Source organism: Ursus arctos, unplaced genomic scaffold (assembly GCF_023065955.2).
Source record: "Ursus arctos isolate Adak ecotype North America unplaced genomic scaffold, UrsArc2.0 scaffold_33, whole genome shotgun sequence".
NCBI lineage: Eukaryota > Metazoa > Chordata > Mammalia > Carnivora > Ursidae > Ursus > Ursus arctos.
Genome location: NW_026623019.1, coordinates 5939817 through 5957304, shown reverse-complemented (window position 1 = coordinate 5957304; position 17488 = coordinate 5939817). Strand labels below are relative to the sequence as shown.

At 37.4% G+C, this 17488-nt stretch overlaps 1 long non-coding RNA gene across 1 annotated transcript in view; it reads right to left on the bottom strand.

Moving 5' to 3' along the window:
* LOC123002140 (uncharacterized) overlaps positions 1–17488 on the bottom strand; it is a 134600-nt gene that overhangs the window by 112478 nt on the left and 4634 nt on the right. The window contains exon 2 of the long non-coding RNA XR_007189837.2: positions 7100–7144. This is a non-coding gene — a long non-coding RNA (uncharacterized LOC123002140). The remainder of the gene's footprint in view (positions 1–7099; positions 7145–17488) is intronic.

Below are 17488 nucleotides of genomic sequence, written 5' to 3'. Positions count from 1 at the left end.
TTGACAGGAGTTTTCCTCGGAGCTGTGGGTCTGCTCCTACAGCTGACCATGCAGACCTTGTTGGCACTATGTGCCCCACCCCATGTTCTCCTGTGGACCCCCACCCTCCAACCAACCCTTGGCCAGAGGCCATCCAAAGTGGTGTCACAAGTCTGGCAGTGTGCAAGCAGCCCCAATAGTGATTCCTGCCAAAGTGATTCCTGCCCCAGGGAGGGGAAGATAACCACACACACTACTCTGACTGTGGCTCCAGCAGCAGGTTGGGGGCATATATATGGTCTGACAGCAGGCCCCACCCACTAATGAAAGCTTCCTAAGGGACAAAATGAGGAGAGCACCCTGAAGTTTGGTGTGACTGAACATAAGTTCAGGGAGGCCCCATACTGGCCCACTAACAACACAGGGACCAAACCCTGCCCCCAATAGGCAAAGAGAACCATTGAAGATGACTTGACTGAAGGCAAAAGCAGCTCAACCACAACAGTACGGCATATACAACACACATACACAACATTTCTGAAGGGCCAGGTTCTGGTGAGCAGGAGATGCTGTCCTGCAGGGCACTGCAGGACCTCTTCTTCCTAAGGCCACAACTTTCTTTTCTTTTTAAAAATGTTTTTAAAAAATTCTTCCCACCCCACCGCCAGGGGCCATAACTTTCAAGAGCAGAAGACATAACTAACTTTCCTAACACATAGAAATAGACACAGAGAGTTACACAAAATGAGGAGAGATAGGAATATATCCCAAAAGAAAGAACAGGAAAAATCACAGCAAGAGACCTAAACAAAACAGAGATAATATGCCTGATAGAGAATTTAAAGAAATAGTCATAAAGAAATAGTCACCGAACTTGAGAAAAGAGTGAAGGACCTCAATGAGACCGTCAACAAAGAGAGAAAACATAAAACAGAACCAATCAGAGATGAAAAACTCAATAGAAATTAAAAATACACTAGAGGGAATAAATAGTAGACTAGAGGAGCTGCATACTAGGATTGGCCTGCCACAGATCAGAGATAGCTAGATAGCTAGATAAGATCCTGGTCCTTCGCCACTGATCTAGAACCTGCTTGGAAATCATCACTTCAAGTGATGGGACAACTAATAGAGGACCTGAAAAGCACAGGAACATTACATGTAGAATTGAAATGTTCTCTTGGGAAAATCCATGTCCACACTAACAGCGTTCCTAACATTTTCTGTCCCACTGGATATTTACAAAGGCAGGTGGAAGTAATAACATTCCTTAATTACCCATTGTGTGTGGAGCACTATCTGTACAGTTCTCAGGTTACCAAATATGTGTCACCAAACACAGAAGACATCTTCCCTTAGGAGCAATTTTACTCATGGTGGGGGAAATCTTATTTAGCCTTTAAAAGTTGACTTAATCTAAGAAGTAGCTGAACTGTACAATATTCCATACTAATCTGACTTCTGGGCCTCTAAAACAGAAAATAAGGTGACAGAGTAAGGAGAGGAATGAGAGAAAAATGTTAAAAGATGCCAAACTTGCAGAAGATATGAACAGACACTTTTCCAATGAAGACATACAAATGGCTAACAGACACATGAAAAAATGTTCAAAATCATTAGCCATCAAGGAAATTCAAATCAAAACCACACTGAGATACCACCTTACGCCAGTTAGAATGGCAAAAATAGACAAGGCAAGAAACAACAATTGTTGGAGAGGATGTGGAGAAAGGGGATCCCTCCTACATTGTTGGTGGGAATGCAAGTTGGTACAGCCACTCTGGAAAACAGTGTGGAGGTCCCTTAAAAAGTTAAAAATTGAGCTACCCTATGATCCAGCCATTGCACTACTGGGTATTTACCCCAAAGATACAGACGTAGTGAAGAGAAGGGCCATATGCACCCCAATGTTCATAGCAGCAATGTCCACAATAGCTAAATCGTGGAAGGAGCCGAGATGCCCTTCAACAGATGACTGGATTAAGAAGTTGTGGTCCATATATACAATGGAATATTACTCAGCTATCAGAAAGAACGAGTTCTCAACATTTGCTACAACATGGACAGCACTGGAGGAGATAATGCTAAGTGAAATAAGTCAAGCAGAGAAAGACAACTATCATATGATTTCTCTCATCTATGGAACATAAGAACTAGGATGATCGGTAGGGGAAGAAAGGGATAAAGAAAGGGGGGGTAATCAGAAGGGGGAATGAAACATGAGAGACTATGGACTATGAGAAACAAACTGAGGACTTCAGAGGGGAGGGGGGTGGGGGAATGGGATAGACCGGTGATGGGTAGTAAGGAGGGCACGTATTGCATGGTGCACTGGGTGTTATACACAACTAATGAATCATCGAGCCTTACATCGGAAACCAGGGATGTACTGTATGGTGACTAACATAATATAATAAAAAATCATTTAAAAAAAAAAAAAAAAAGATGCCAAACTTTTCTTTGGGACGCTCCGGTCTTCCTTTCCTTCCCTTCTCCCTCTGCATGCCTTCCCAGCCAACCCTCTTTCCTTTTATGTTCCCCTAGTCTCCTAAAACAAACTACTCATCAAAACCATTTCATTCCCTCCCTTTCATTATAGGTAGCCTCAGGTATTAAGGAAATAAACTGATTGGGTTAATTTATACTCAGGTGTGGATGACTAATGACCTCTTAATCCTCCTGGAGGAATCTGTCTTATTAGCCTATTTTAACTCAAGAAATATACTTATTTTCCTTATTTTTAACTCAAATAAACTTCAGAGGGGAAGTGCAAGAAAAGCTTGGAAAAATAGGCAAAGCTATACTTGGTCAAGGAGATAAGATGACTTCTGTCTGAGTCACCTTCTCCCAAAAACTTCCTGATTTTCATCTTTTTTTTTTTTATTCTTTTACATAAAAATTTTCAAGCTTTTTTCATACTGACCCTCAACACTAAGAACAGGGGTAGTCGTTGGTAAAAAGGAATCATATGTACATGATATATAAGTCAGGGACAGTTTGCATGAACAAGACCTGAGGGAGGAAATATACAAATATTTGGAAGAGTAAATATTTGAAACACCATAGATATTGAAAGCTGAAAGATACCTTGCAGATGATCTAACCCAGTGTATTCCTAAGTGTGGGATATGAAATGCCTTTAAGTGGTAGGCTTGCAAATCATTAAAATGAAATGGAATTACATAGTGAAAAAATCACTCGTTTTTCAATTATTTTTCAGTTTTTTTGTTATAACAGGGGTATAACAACTCAGCTCAGGTAGGCCTTAACAGCCCTCTCACTGTTGCTTATTTTAATAAGGAGAGGAGGCCTAGGGCTCAGAGTCTTCAATAGGCAATGGTCTCTTTGTAGCATTCACAAAAATTATTTTGTTTTCACTATTTTTTATTTTTATCAGCATCTTAGAAAAGTGGTATTGATTTTCAATTTGAAATAACGATATTAAGTTTCTTTTAAAATATATTCATTTAGAAAAAAGAAAATGAGTTCAAAGAAAATCTTGGGTAACTAGTATAAGTGGTACATAAATGTGGAAAAGAATTATGAAGGTGGTATTTAGAACACTGAAGCTAGGAAAACACTAGTCTAACCTAACGAACTTCGTACTTGAATTTAAAACTGATGAGAGAGATATGCATACAAGTGGGGAGAGAAAACCCTACCAGAAATGGTGTCAAGGTAAAACACAAACCTGTCACTTGTAAGTCGTTAATTCCTCTGAACACACCCATTTGCACAAATTGTAAAGGGATGTGGCCACAAGGTTAGAGCTTACAAGCTTCAGTGACACATGACTTAGGAACCTCTGTTTATATCTGCACACTCAACCTACAGCATTACCAGAATCAGGACATTTTTCTATCCCTTCCTTCTATGAGACAATCCTTGGGAATTTCCCACCATTATAGATCTTTCACTACATCTTTTTGTTTGTGACCAGAAAGAGGATAATCCTATAAAAATAATACATGTAATTTACATATAGCATTGTACACATTTTTAGTCTAAATAATGATAATAAACAACAATTCAGCATGATCTGGATTAATTCAGATGTCGTCAATAACTATGGGCATGCAGTACACATTTCCTCTGAGTCAGTATGTGAGAATTTTAACCATTAAGGTGAAATAACTTTGGTTGAGCTCAATAGATGTTTATTAAACACCAAAATATATTCCAGGAACTGTGCTATGTGTTGAGGAATCATGATCAAAAAGAGATTCAGTCCCTGCCTTCAAGGCATCCACAGTTGTACAAATTAAGTACGAGCCACATTATATTTATGAAATTTGTCATAGTTCATATAAACAGTTTTACTAAGAATTACTTTACTTAATACTTACAAAAACATTTTTGATGTAAGATATTATTGCTTCTCCATTTTATAGATAAGAAAATTTATGCTTAGTCAAGTTGACTTGCCCAAGGTTATTATTAGCAATATTAATAAGGAACAGAGAAAAGTCTTCAACCCAGGAATCCTGTCTCCAAATCAGTGCTTTTCCTGCAATATCAGCACCTAAAATTATTCCTCTCAGATTTCTGCTTCTGGCTGTAATGAAGTAACATGTGCTCCTGCTGAGAACAACTTGAAAAGCCAGAAAAAATACAAAAATGAAATCTATTTGAAGGCATTCAGTCTGTTTGATATCATTAGAAAATTGCATTAGCAGTCAGGATTTTAGAGTACAAGATGACAGAGGTGAGGCAATCTCAAAAAATGAGGCCTACCCAACAGAAAAACTATGCAGAAAATCAACAAACCCAAAAGCTTTTTCTGGGGGAGTGGGGGATGTTAAAATTCACAAGCTCCAACCCAGACTGATACAGAAAAATATGAAGAAAAGACAAATGAAAGAGAAGACATCACTACAGGTCCAAAAGACATTAAGGATATAAGGGTATATTACGAACAACTTTATGCCAATTAATTAGAACTCAGATGAGATGGACACATTGACTGAAAGACACAATTATAAAATTGACACAAGAAGAAATAGAAAACTGAACAACCCAGTGTCAATCAAAGAAACTTAATTCACAGTTAACAACTTCCAAAAGGAAACTCCAGGCCCACAACACTTCCCTGGTGAATTCCATCTGACATCTAAGGAAGAAATACTACCAAACCTACACATACTTTTTCAGAAAATAGACAAGGGAGAAATACCAAATCATTTTATAAGGTCAGTATTATTCTGATTCAAAAACCAGAAAAAGACATTAAAACTAAACAGAATTATAGAACATTATCTCTCATAACACAGATGTGAAACTTAACAAAATATTAGCAAGTTTAATCCAATAATATATATCTAGCATATTGGATAATATATATCCAATAAGCATAATGCATCATGATCAATGGGGTTTATCCTGGGGATGCAGATTGGTATATCATTCAAGTCCCAATCAGTAGAGAGAAATTACACAGTAACTAAGATAGAGAAAGTTTGATATGAAAAACTACTGATTCCAAGGGTGCCTGGGTGGCTAAGTAGGTTATGGGTCCAACTCCTGGTTTTAACTTAGGTCATGATCTCAGGGTCATGAGATCAAGCCCTGTGTCACGCTCAGCATGGAGTCTGCTTGAGATTCTCTGACTCTCCCTCTTCCTCTGCCCCTTCCCCAGGTCATGCATGCTCTCTCTCACTAAAATAAATAAATAAATAAATAAATAAATAAATAAATAAATAAATAAAATCTTTAAAAAAAAAATAGAAGTACTGATTCCAACAGAGGAATAAAGACAATGCTACAGAATACAGTATCCCTGAGGAAAGTACCCAAGGATGAACAAACATAAAAGAAGGCCCTCATCCCAAAGCTGGGATGAACACCTAACTAGAAAAGATGTAATTATAGTCCACTGCATGGTGAAAAAGTTCTCTGGCTTGCCCAACTAATCACTTGTCCATAGTTACCAGACAAGAAGGAAATGCCCTTCCAAGGTTTGGGTTGGCCAAAGCTAGTGTGTGGCCATGAGGAAAAATCAGGCCCCAGGAGCCCAGTTAGGAGCAGAGCAGCACAAGGCATGGGGCATGAAATGTCTGCGCTGGGCCAGAGTAGGGACTGAGATAAGCACAAATGCATTCTTCAAAACTGTAAGTGAGACAAAGACATTTCCAGACAAAGAAAAAGATAACTGATTGCCATAAGACCAACATTACAAGAACTACTAAAGGGAATTCTTCAGGAAAAAGAAAAATGATCCCAAACAGAAATATAGAATTTAGGAAGGAATTAAGAACACCAGAAAAGGTAAATATATAAGTAAACCTAAATGAATGTTGACTATATGAAGAAAACACCAAAATTACTACTACTAATTCTGTCTTGTGGAGTTTTGTATCTGTGTAAAATTAAAATGCATGACAACATAAACATCAAAGGTAGAGTTCATATGTTCAAGGTCCTGTCATTATGTGGAATTACTAATTTGTATTAGACACTAATAATTCAAGAATGAATATAGTCATAATCTCCAGAAATAAAAAATGTATAACCAACAAGTTGACTGGAATGATGAAAACAATATTTAGGCCAAAAGTAATAAAAGATAAAAAAGGAGCATAAAACAGTTGCAACAAATATTAACTTGATAGAATTCAAAATACATTAGTAACTGAATTAAGTACAAATAAATACTCGGTGTAAGAACTAAGCTTTTCAGACAAAATAAAATCAAAGCCAACTATTTCCTACTTTCAAAAGACACACTTTAAATAATAAGGACATAGAAGTTTTAGGAAAATTATATATCATGAAGACACTAATTAGAACAAAGGTATCAGAAAAGGAGACTAGTATTAGAAGACTTTTACATATAAACCATTACTAAAGATTAAGAGTAATATTTCATAAAAGAAAAATGTTCTCTCCACCTTTCTGTAAGAGTCTGTAAGGCTGAACATATTCAAGGACTCTCTAGCCTGGCATCCTCTAAAAATTTCTCAATCCCTGCATCCTCCTTTTAACAATGCTAAACTTGTCAACTATCCAGAATTATTCCTAAATGTGTGCAGCCAGTTTTTCTGTGAGCTGCTTTAAAATCATGTCTTATGTAAAGGTGACTTCCAACAGATTGAACAAGTCTGAATATAAATAAGAAACTCACCAATATCAGATGACAGGTGGACACACCACGGTTTCTCACTGGAGGCTGTGGAAAGTAAGTTGTAGACTCAGGTCACCGAGCAGCAGCTCCACCACCCCCTCTCCCAGCTTCCCAGGGATCAGCCCAAAGCCAAGCTGTACAGAGGATCATAGGAGCCCCTCCACAGTACTGATCTGCCCAGTGACCATGGATCGACCAGCTATCACAAACCCTGGGGAATACTTCAATATTCCATGTGGAACCGAACTAGCAATGGGCAGTCTGGATTGGTCAGTTACATCAGTTATGGTGGAAGTGATTGGTACATAAAGTGTGCTTCCCTCCAAAAAAAAGTATAGAAAATTATATATCATGAAAACACTAATTAAAGTAAAGATGGCATAACTATACTGGTATTAGGGAAAAAAGGCAACTTTCAGATAGTAAGCTTACTAAGGATTAAAAGTGATATTTCATAAAAATAAATGTCAATACATCACAAAATTATCTATTCTAAAGCTGTATGTATCTAATAATATAACTCTGATATATAGAGAGCAAATACTGACAGCATTAAAGAATAGACAAATCCAGTTACAATAGATTTTAACTTACATCTCTTCAACTACATAAAGAAAAAGGAAGAAAAAAAATCTGTAAATATTAGAAGATCTAGATAACCTGATTAAGAAACTCAATATAATTAACATACATAAAACAGAACCAGACTATGGCAGAATACTTGATTTTCAAGGCATACGGAACCTTTACAATTGACTATATGGGAGGCCATAAAATATGTATCAACACATTTCAAATATTAAAATCATTCAGAATGTTTTAAGAATACACTGGAATTGAGCTAGAAAATAACAGAACAGATTACCTAGTGAATTCTTCCAAACTTTTAAAGGGAAAAAAAAAAAGAACATATATTACATAAATTCTTCTAGAGAATGAGAGAAAAAGAATGCATAATTTTTAGCTAAGTCCTAAAGCCTACAAAACCTTTATACCTTAATCTGACAAGGGCTTTGTAAAAGAGTAAAGTATTATGCTAGTATATGGCTCATGAACCTAGAAGCAAATTTTATTTTTAAAATTAGTAGGGGTGCCTGGGTGGCTCAGTGGGTTAAACACAGATTCTTAGAGGTTTAGCCTCAGGTCATGATCTCAGGGTTGTGAAATGGAGCCCCTCATAGGCTCCACACTCATCGCAGAGTCTGCTTGAGATTCTTTCCCCTCCTCCTCCCTCCCCCTCTGTTTCTCTGCTCCCCACCACACTCTAAAATAAATAAATAAATAAAATCTTAAAAGTATAAAATAAAATTAGCAAATTTAATCCAGAAAGAAAACAAAAAGGATAACACATCATGACCAAGTTGGGCTTATTCCAGGAATGTAAGTGTTTAACATTCAATTATAATTACCATAATTCACCACATTGACAGAAAAAGAGGGAAAAACCATGTAATTATCTCTATAAATGCGAAAAAGCACAGTTGATATAATTCAACATCCATTTATTAAGAAAATTCTTAGCTAACTAGAAGGAACTCTCATAATCTGGTAAGGAATAGGGCACATCTTATTTAAGGTGAAATATTGAAAGCTTTCCTCATAAGACCGGGAAGAAGGCACGGATATCTATTATCACCACATCTATTCAATGTTCTAACCAGGACAAGAAAAGGAAGGGAACAGAAGGAATAAAAAGGAAAGGACTAAAATTGTCATTGTTTACAAATAACATATTTGAATATCTAAAAAATAAAAAATAATTCTTACTAGAATTGAAAAATGAATTTAGCAAGATTGCTGGAAAGAAAATTAATATAGTAAAAATCAATTGTGGGGGTGCCTGAGTGGCTCAGCTGGTTAAGCGTCTGCCTTCGGCTCAGGTCATGATCTCAGGGTTCTGGGATCAGGCCATGCATCAGGCTCCTTGCTCTATGGGGGAGTCTTCTTCACCCCCTCCCTCTGGCCTTTTCCCCCAACTTGTGCTCTTACTCGCTCTCTCGCTGTCTCAAATAAATTTTAAAATCTTAAAAAAATCAATTGTGCTTTCTAGATATCATTAATAAACATTAAGAAAATAAAAATTTTTCAAGATACCATTTATAATCATAAAAACCTATATATTTTTGTGAAACATCTTGTGAAAGATGCACAAACTTCTACACAGAAAATTATAACATTGTTTTTAAAAACTAAGGAAGACCTAAATAATGAGGACTATACCAGTTTCATGTATTAAAAGACTCAAAATCCATAAACTTGGTATACCATAAAGATGCCAACTCTCCCCAAAACTGATCTACAAACAAGACCCCAGAAAATTTTTTCGTGTACATTCACAAACTGTCTAAACTTTGAAAATCCAAAGGATCGTGAATAGGCAAGATCATTCTCTCTATTTTTTTTTCTGAAAGAGAAAAAGAGGATGTATATCAAGTATCCAAGCTAATTATCAAGCTACAGTAATTTAGACACGGTGGGGATTGGTGGAAAGATAGACAAATAGACAAATAGAACAAAACAGAGAATCTGGAAACAGATCCACACATTCACACATAAAAAGGGACATTGCTGTGCACTGGAGAAAAGATGATGTTTCCAATCAATGCTGCCAGATTACCTGGGTATCCATACAGAGAAAAATGAATCTTGACCTCTACCTCCCACCAATCAAAGTAATGAATTCCAGGAAGATTTTAGATCAATGAGAAAAGTAAAACAATAAAGCTTTAAGAATAGAACATACAATATATTCGTGCTCTTGTGGTGCACAAGTATTTCCTCAACAAAATTGGTATTCACCAAACAACAGAAAATTCTGTTAAACTGGATTACGTTAAAATTTTAAAATTCAGGAAATCAGAAGAAATCACTAAGGGAGTAAAAAATCAAGCCAAAGTAAGAAAAGATACTTGAAATACATGTATTCAGCAAAGGGCTCATATCAAGCAAAGAATACGATGCATAACCTGATAGAAGAGTGAGCAAAGACTTGAACAAACACTTCACAAAAAAAGGAGATACTCATATTCCCATTAAATATATGAAAAGGTGCTCCTTCTCATTAGCCTTTGGAGAAATGGACAGTAAAGCCACAATTACATGCCCATCAGAATGGCCAGAATTAAATTTTTTTAAATCTAACAATACTGTCATAGACCACTGTCCCAGGGAAACATAATCTGGCACTTCCAAATTTATATACAAAGAGGTTTACTGGGCAATGCTCTTGAAAACATCTATAAGGTGTGAGGGAAGTAGGACTGGGCAGAGGGGGAAATCCTGCAATACAGGCCTCAATTAGTCTTGCAAGAAACTTTCAAGTTGGGATGGCCCTTGGATATTTTCTCTATCCCACCATCACCACTATTTCTACCTCCTCTACCACCAGCACCACCAGCACCATCACTACCGCCATGGAACATTACATGTAGATACACCCAGCGGAAGTCATGTGACTTTGGATGCAGAATCACTCTTTACCTGAGGGAAATTCACAGAAGCAGCTTCAACAGAGAGCCATCAGCCATCAACACTACCAGCAGTGAAATGAATAAGCACTTTGGTCCCAAAGGAGAGTCTAGGTGAAATATTCCCTATATCAAGTATTGATAAAGATGGGGAACAACTGAAGTCTCACACAGTGCTGTCGGGAGTATAGTTTGGTACAGTCTCTTCGGAAACTATCTGGAAACATCTAATAAAGCTGAACATATGCATACCCTATGACCCAGTACTTCCATAACAAGCTACATGCCCAACACATACATATTGTACCAAAAGACAGGCACAAAAATGCTCACAGCAGCATTATTTATAATAGTAAAAAACCGGACATAACCCAATGTCTATCAACAACATAATGGATAAATAATTGTGACACAGTCATACAAAGAAAACTATTGCTGTACAAAACAGCATGGATGAATTTCACAAATGTCATGTGGATTGAAAGAAGCCCAACCCAATGAAGCTTGAGGTGTGATTTTATAATTATGAAGTTCAAAGACAGGGAAGATGAATATATGTTAATAGTAGGTAGGATAATAGGTGTGTACTTAAAGAGTCATTCTCGTGATATGCCCAGAACAGAGGAAATCAGACCCAGCATGAGTGGATGTCTCCAATTCCAGGTCCTGAAGGCTACCAGTAATTTGTATGTGGCATTCTCCCAGCCAAGATAAAATATTTACATTCCAACTTCCTTAGGCTTCCCTTTACATTTAACCAGAGGAAAGAAGGAGTAACAGAAAAGAGGAAGGAAGAGAAGGAGGGACATGTATTAACACTGTACATTTTAGTCTTTCATATATGTTTCTTTGTTTCTTCCAATAAAACTGTAGGTATCACTAACTTCATTTTACACCTTAAAAATCTTTTTTAAGCTGTAAGAGAAACAAAAAAGAAATGTGAAATACAGACTTTGCCCGTATGAATTTACAATGGTATATAATCGTTAGTGGATTAGGAACTGGGAGGCTGACATACACATAAAACACCAAAACAATGATATCAGAAAGTATGTGATATTGTATCCAAGATGATCACTGGAGCATTAGCACCAGCATTCAGAGAAGAAATGGAAACAAGACACAGTCAAAGGCAGCTTTCTAACAAAAGCTTAACAGATTTCGTTAGACAGAGGGGGGTGCAGACTGTTAGTTGTTAGCCAATATTCATTTTTCGTTTCTTATTTAGTTAATTAAAAAAGAAAAAACTGATTTTTTTTGTTGTATGGCAAATTGTAAGCAGAGTGCTAGATAGGGCCTCTGGGAGTATCCTAAAAAGTAACTGACTCAACAGAGCAGTGTAACCACTCTGCCCTTCCTCACTTCCTTCCTCCTGCTGTCTGGCATATGGACATGATACCTGGCACTCCATCAGCCACTTTGGACCATGAGGCTAAGGTAGCAGAGCAGAGGGGAAGGAGCATGGGATACCAACGACCATGGAGCTCCAACATAAGCACTAGACTGCCTACATTTGAACTTCTCTTCCTGAGAGAAAAACAGATGATCTCTAGCTTACACATATAGAACTATCTATTCAGGTATTAAAACGAAGTGTGGATTTAGTGGTATGATGGCTCGTACTGGCTCACAAGAGTTCTTTAATTTTCAGGAATATCTGTAAGTTGGCTGTTAAACACTTCCATTTTTCTTAAGATTTATTTATTCACTTATTTGAGAGAGAGAAAACGGGTGAGCATGAGGTGGGGGGGTGCAGAGGGAGAGGAAGAGGGAGCAGCAGACTCCCTGCTGAGCAGGGAGCCCAACACGGGGCTCAACCCAGGACCCTGACTGAGATCATGACCTGAGTTGAAGGCAGACACTTAACCAACTGAGCCACCCAGGCACCCCTAAACACTTCCATTTTTAAAAATAAAATTAGGGGCCCCTGGATAGCTCAGTCAGTTCAGCATCTGACTTTTGGTTTTGGCTCAGGTCATGATCACAGGGTCATGAGATCCAGCCCTGAGGGGAGCTCTGCGCTCATTGTAGAGTCTGCTTAAGATTCTCTCTTTCCCTCTCCCTTGGCCCCACCCCTGCCACTCGCACTCTCTCTCTAAAAAATAAATAAATAAAATAAAATTATATAGATGTAAATCTAAATAAATTATATCAAAAACTAAGGTAATAAATACTCAAAAACTCACTGTTTCCTAATTATTTTTATGGCCTTTTACTATAATCTATGCCCTTGAGGTTATTACATCTCTTCTATCTGCATGGTAGAAGTACTTCATAATGTTGTTACTATACACCTCTTCCTAACTCTACATTCCATGATTTCATGTTGGCGGCTTGAAATTGCCCAGGATGGAAGGCTTTCACCATGGAATTCAGCGAATGTTAAAAATCCAGGCTTCTTTCTTTTTCTGTTTCTTTTTCTTTTTCTTTTTCTTTTTCTTTCTCTTTTCTTTTTTTTTTTTTCCTGGAGAGCTTGTTGATAAACACTTGTCAGCATACTTCTGAGTGAGGTCAATGGTATCCCTTGTGATCTTAATTGTAATAGCAAAATACTGGAAACAAACCAAATGTTTATCAATAGGAAGCTTGTTTAAAAAAAAAAAACTATGGGTCTATCCACACAATATAGTATTCTGTAGCAGTTCAAAGGAATGAGGAAGACTTCTTTATACCAATAGCTACACAAAGGAGTATTGAACAGAAAAAGGAAGGAGCAAGATCTCTGTATCAGAATATTGAGTGAGGATAAAGAAAAAAAGTGAGGCAAGAACAGGGCTTGGAAAATGTTACCTTTGTGTAATTAAGGCAGGAGAATAGAAATATAAATGTTTTGTTTTATTTTCTAAACAGAACCAACTGAAGGACAAACAGCACAAAAGATAGCTACGAAGTATTACATATGGTGAGAGGGAGAGGAGATGAAGAGTAAAATGAGAATTCTCTGATTGTGCTGTTTTAGTTTTGACTGAACTATGTAAATGCTTTACATGCTTTGAATCAAATTGATGGCATAACCACACAGGGAAAATAATTACCTCAAGTGACCACTGAACACAGTAATTTGACTATATATGCCTCGAGGGATATATTCTAGGGTCAAAAGAACCACAAAGAAATCTTAAGCTGCATTCAGTGGTCTTACTATTACAAGTAATGTTGATGTATATATATACACACACATATATGTATACATATATTTTTTTTTCCTGAGAAAGAACAAGAGGAGGGGCAGAGGAGAGAGAGAGAGAGTCTCAAGCAGACTCCATGCCCAGTGCGGAGCCCAATGCCGGGCTCAATCTCACAACCCTGAGATCATGACCTGAGCTGAAGTCAAGAGTGAGACATTTAACCAGTTGAGCCATCCAGGTGTCCCTGTTGAGATATATATTTTTTTTCTATCTATATCTATATAGTACATATATTTAAAACTTAACGACATTATATATAATAAAATATATTAATATAATTATATATTATATTATTAAATTAATTTAATATTATTATTAAATATCAATACAATTATATATATTATTGATTATTGATATATTAATGTAATTGATATATTAATATATGATTGATATCGATTATATGATTGATATATTAATATGATTATATATTAATATAATATATAATTATATTATAATATATTATAATTATATTATTATAATTATAATATAATTATAATTATAAATCATAATTGTAATTATATTGATATATTAGTATATCATATATAATATATAATAAAATATAAATATATATTTAATATATAGATATAGCTATCTTTTTTTTTACTATTACATGTACATTATAGAATTAGGAAATAAATACTTGAATTAAGATCTTTAAGAACCAAGATTTTCGAAGTAAAGTAAGTCATGTAAGAGTAAAATCGAAGTTTAATCAAAACTCTGCAATGTTAAATTTGAACTGACTCACTCACATTAAGATGGCTGTTATTAAAACAAACAAAGAGAAAAGAACAAGGGTTGGTGAGGTTGTGGAGAAACTGGAAACCTCGTGCTGGTGGAAATGTAGAAGGGTGCAGCCACTGTGGAAAACAGTATGGCAGTTCCTCAAAATACTACATGTAGAATCACCACATAGAATTCCACTTTGGTATATACACAAAAGAATTGAAAGCAGGGACTTGAACAGATACTGATATACCCATTTGCATAGCAGCATTATTCCCAACACAGGTGTTCATCAGTGGATGAATGGAAAAACAAATGGATATTCAGCTGTAAGAAGGAAGGAATTCTGACTCATGCCAACATAGATGACCCTTGAGGATGTTATGTTAAGTGAAAAAAACCAATCACAAAAGCGCAAATATCCATAGATACAGAACATAGAAAGGGGGTTGCCAGGAGCTGGAGGAAAAAGGAAGTGGGGAGTTAGTATTTAATGGGTTCAGTTTCAGTTTAGGAAGATGAAAATGCCCTGGGGCTGGATGGTGGTAATGGCCAAAGAACAATGTGAATGCACTTCATGCCACAAAGCTGTACATTTAAAAATGGCTAAAATTGGTAAAATATAGTATGGATATTTTTTTTTTTTAAAGATTTTTTATTTATTTATTCGACAGAGATAGAGACAGCCAGCGAGAGAGGGAACACAAGCAGGGGGAGTGGGAGAGGAAGAAGCAGGCTCATAGCGGAGGAGCCTGATGTGGGGCTCGATCCCATAACGCCGGGATCACGCCCTGAGCCGAAGGCAAACGCTTAACCGCTGTGCCACCCAGGCGCCCCTATAGTATGGATATTTTACCATAAGAAAATTTGAACAGGAAACATTAGCATGAACTCATTATTTGTCCCTTTCTATGAACTATGTATTTCTAAGTGCTGTCCACCAAAATGCCTAGAAACATTGACAACCTCGTAGTGATGAGCACCCCATCACCAAGACTGAAGTTTCTAAATACTATTCTCCAGAAAAGGAACCCAGAGCCTTTGGAGAAGTGGCTGATTCCAGGGCAAGAAATGTACAAGGGGGTCTATGGACATCTTCCTGAGCCAGAAAATAAGAACACCATTTGAAGACAGATGGTTTGGCCAAAAGACATGGAAGCCAAAATGAAGGGACTCCCATTAGCCAGAGATGGGACCATGTGAGCAAGGAAAAGAATCATGATTGTAACTGACTGAAACACATAAATCCATCCAAAACATATAAATCTATGTGCACACAGATTTATAATAGTATTCATAATAACACTAATATAGTGTTCATCAGTGTTCAGCAGTAGTATTCATATTAACACTAATAAAAAAACGAGGAAACAAAACATCATCGTCACCATGGGAAGTTGCTAGTGTACCAATTCATGATTGAGAAAACCAATAAAGGGAAAAATTTAATCATGGATCCTGCCTTTTCTGTACAAACTCTATTTCAGGGTAACCAAATAGTTGATGAGGTAAAAATTCTTTTTATAGAAGAATTCCAGCAAATATATTCAGAGGAATGATAGAATTAGAACAAATTAAATAACATGATCTTAAGCAACCATCGCTAACAGATGCCAAAACCATATTCAAAAGGTTGATGGTGAACTTATCCCAGATGAATCAGACTGACAATCAGAATCCGCTGTTCATTCGATCTTGGCATTGTTAACTAGCAAACCTCTATATCTAACCACCAGCTTAGAGGAAACAGTGTGGGTGGGAAACAAATGAATTGCCACCATGAAAAAGCAATCAGCCAAACCCAGCATGCGGGGACTCTTGGAGGACAAATGACCCAGTCCCTTCAACAAATAAATGAGATGGGGGGGAGGGGGACCTATTGTAGAATAAAAGAGACTTTAAAACATGAACGTCCCAATGTAACATGTGGACTTGTTTGGATGCTAGTGTCCAGAACATTGACCCTGGTTGCAGCTTGCCCTGCAGGCCTTCTGGTTTTTCTCTTGGCTTCAGTAGAGCTGAGGGACATCTACCAGAGCCTCGGTCTCACCTCAGCTACTGATAGTAATAAATAAGTGAGTCTCTGCTTCGGGACAGACTGCATGAGACCCCCACCCCAAGACTCTGAGAGTCACCTCATCCCGTGGCTCTCAGTTCAGCACCCCCGCCACCAGGAGCCAAGGGTGGCTGGGAAGTGAAATCTCAGGTCCTCTCCCTGCCTGACTACACTTCCTGCCACATTTCTGTTGATGTGGCTGCACCCCAGGATGGTAAGGGGCAGTCTGGGAGGCAGCACCCTAACGGGTGGTCAGGGAGAGAGCTGTCACCCTCTTTTCTCTCTCTCTGGACAAAGCCTAGAGAAAGAACACAGGACCAGCATCTGTCTTACTCTCTCTTACTCTCCCTTTTCTCTTCTCACCGTTCCCTTGACCAGAAAGTGGTCTTTCATCTAATTCCCCTGTGTCTTCACCTCCTGCGGCAACAGAATGACAGCTGCTTATAGGTAATGGGATGTCTTTCCCCCACTGCTGAGAATTCTATGAAATGGATCTTTCACACTGGGATTGTGATATTCTAATGAGGAGGTGAGGAATATGAAACATTCTTTTTCATAATAGTCTTTCCTGCTACATAATCCTATACTTCATGTAGAAGTGGAATGTTAGTACTTTTTTTTTTCTTTAAATTCCTTCTGTAACAAATCCTAATCTCCCATGCATATGAACACCTTGGCCTAGCAGCGCAAAGAACACATGCTCATACATTAATAACATTCAGATTACTGGGTGCCTGAGTGGCTCAGTCAGTTAAGCATCTGCCTTCAGCTCAGGTCATGATCCCAGGGTCCTGGGATCAAGGCCCACATCAGGCTCCCTGTTCAGTGGGGAGCCTGCTTCCCCCTCTCCCTCTGCAGTTCCCTCTGCTTCCCCTGCTTGTGCTCTTTCTGTCAAATAAGTAAGTAAAATCTAAAAATAATTCAGATTACTACCCTTACACACACACATACA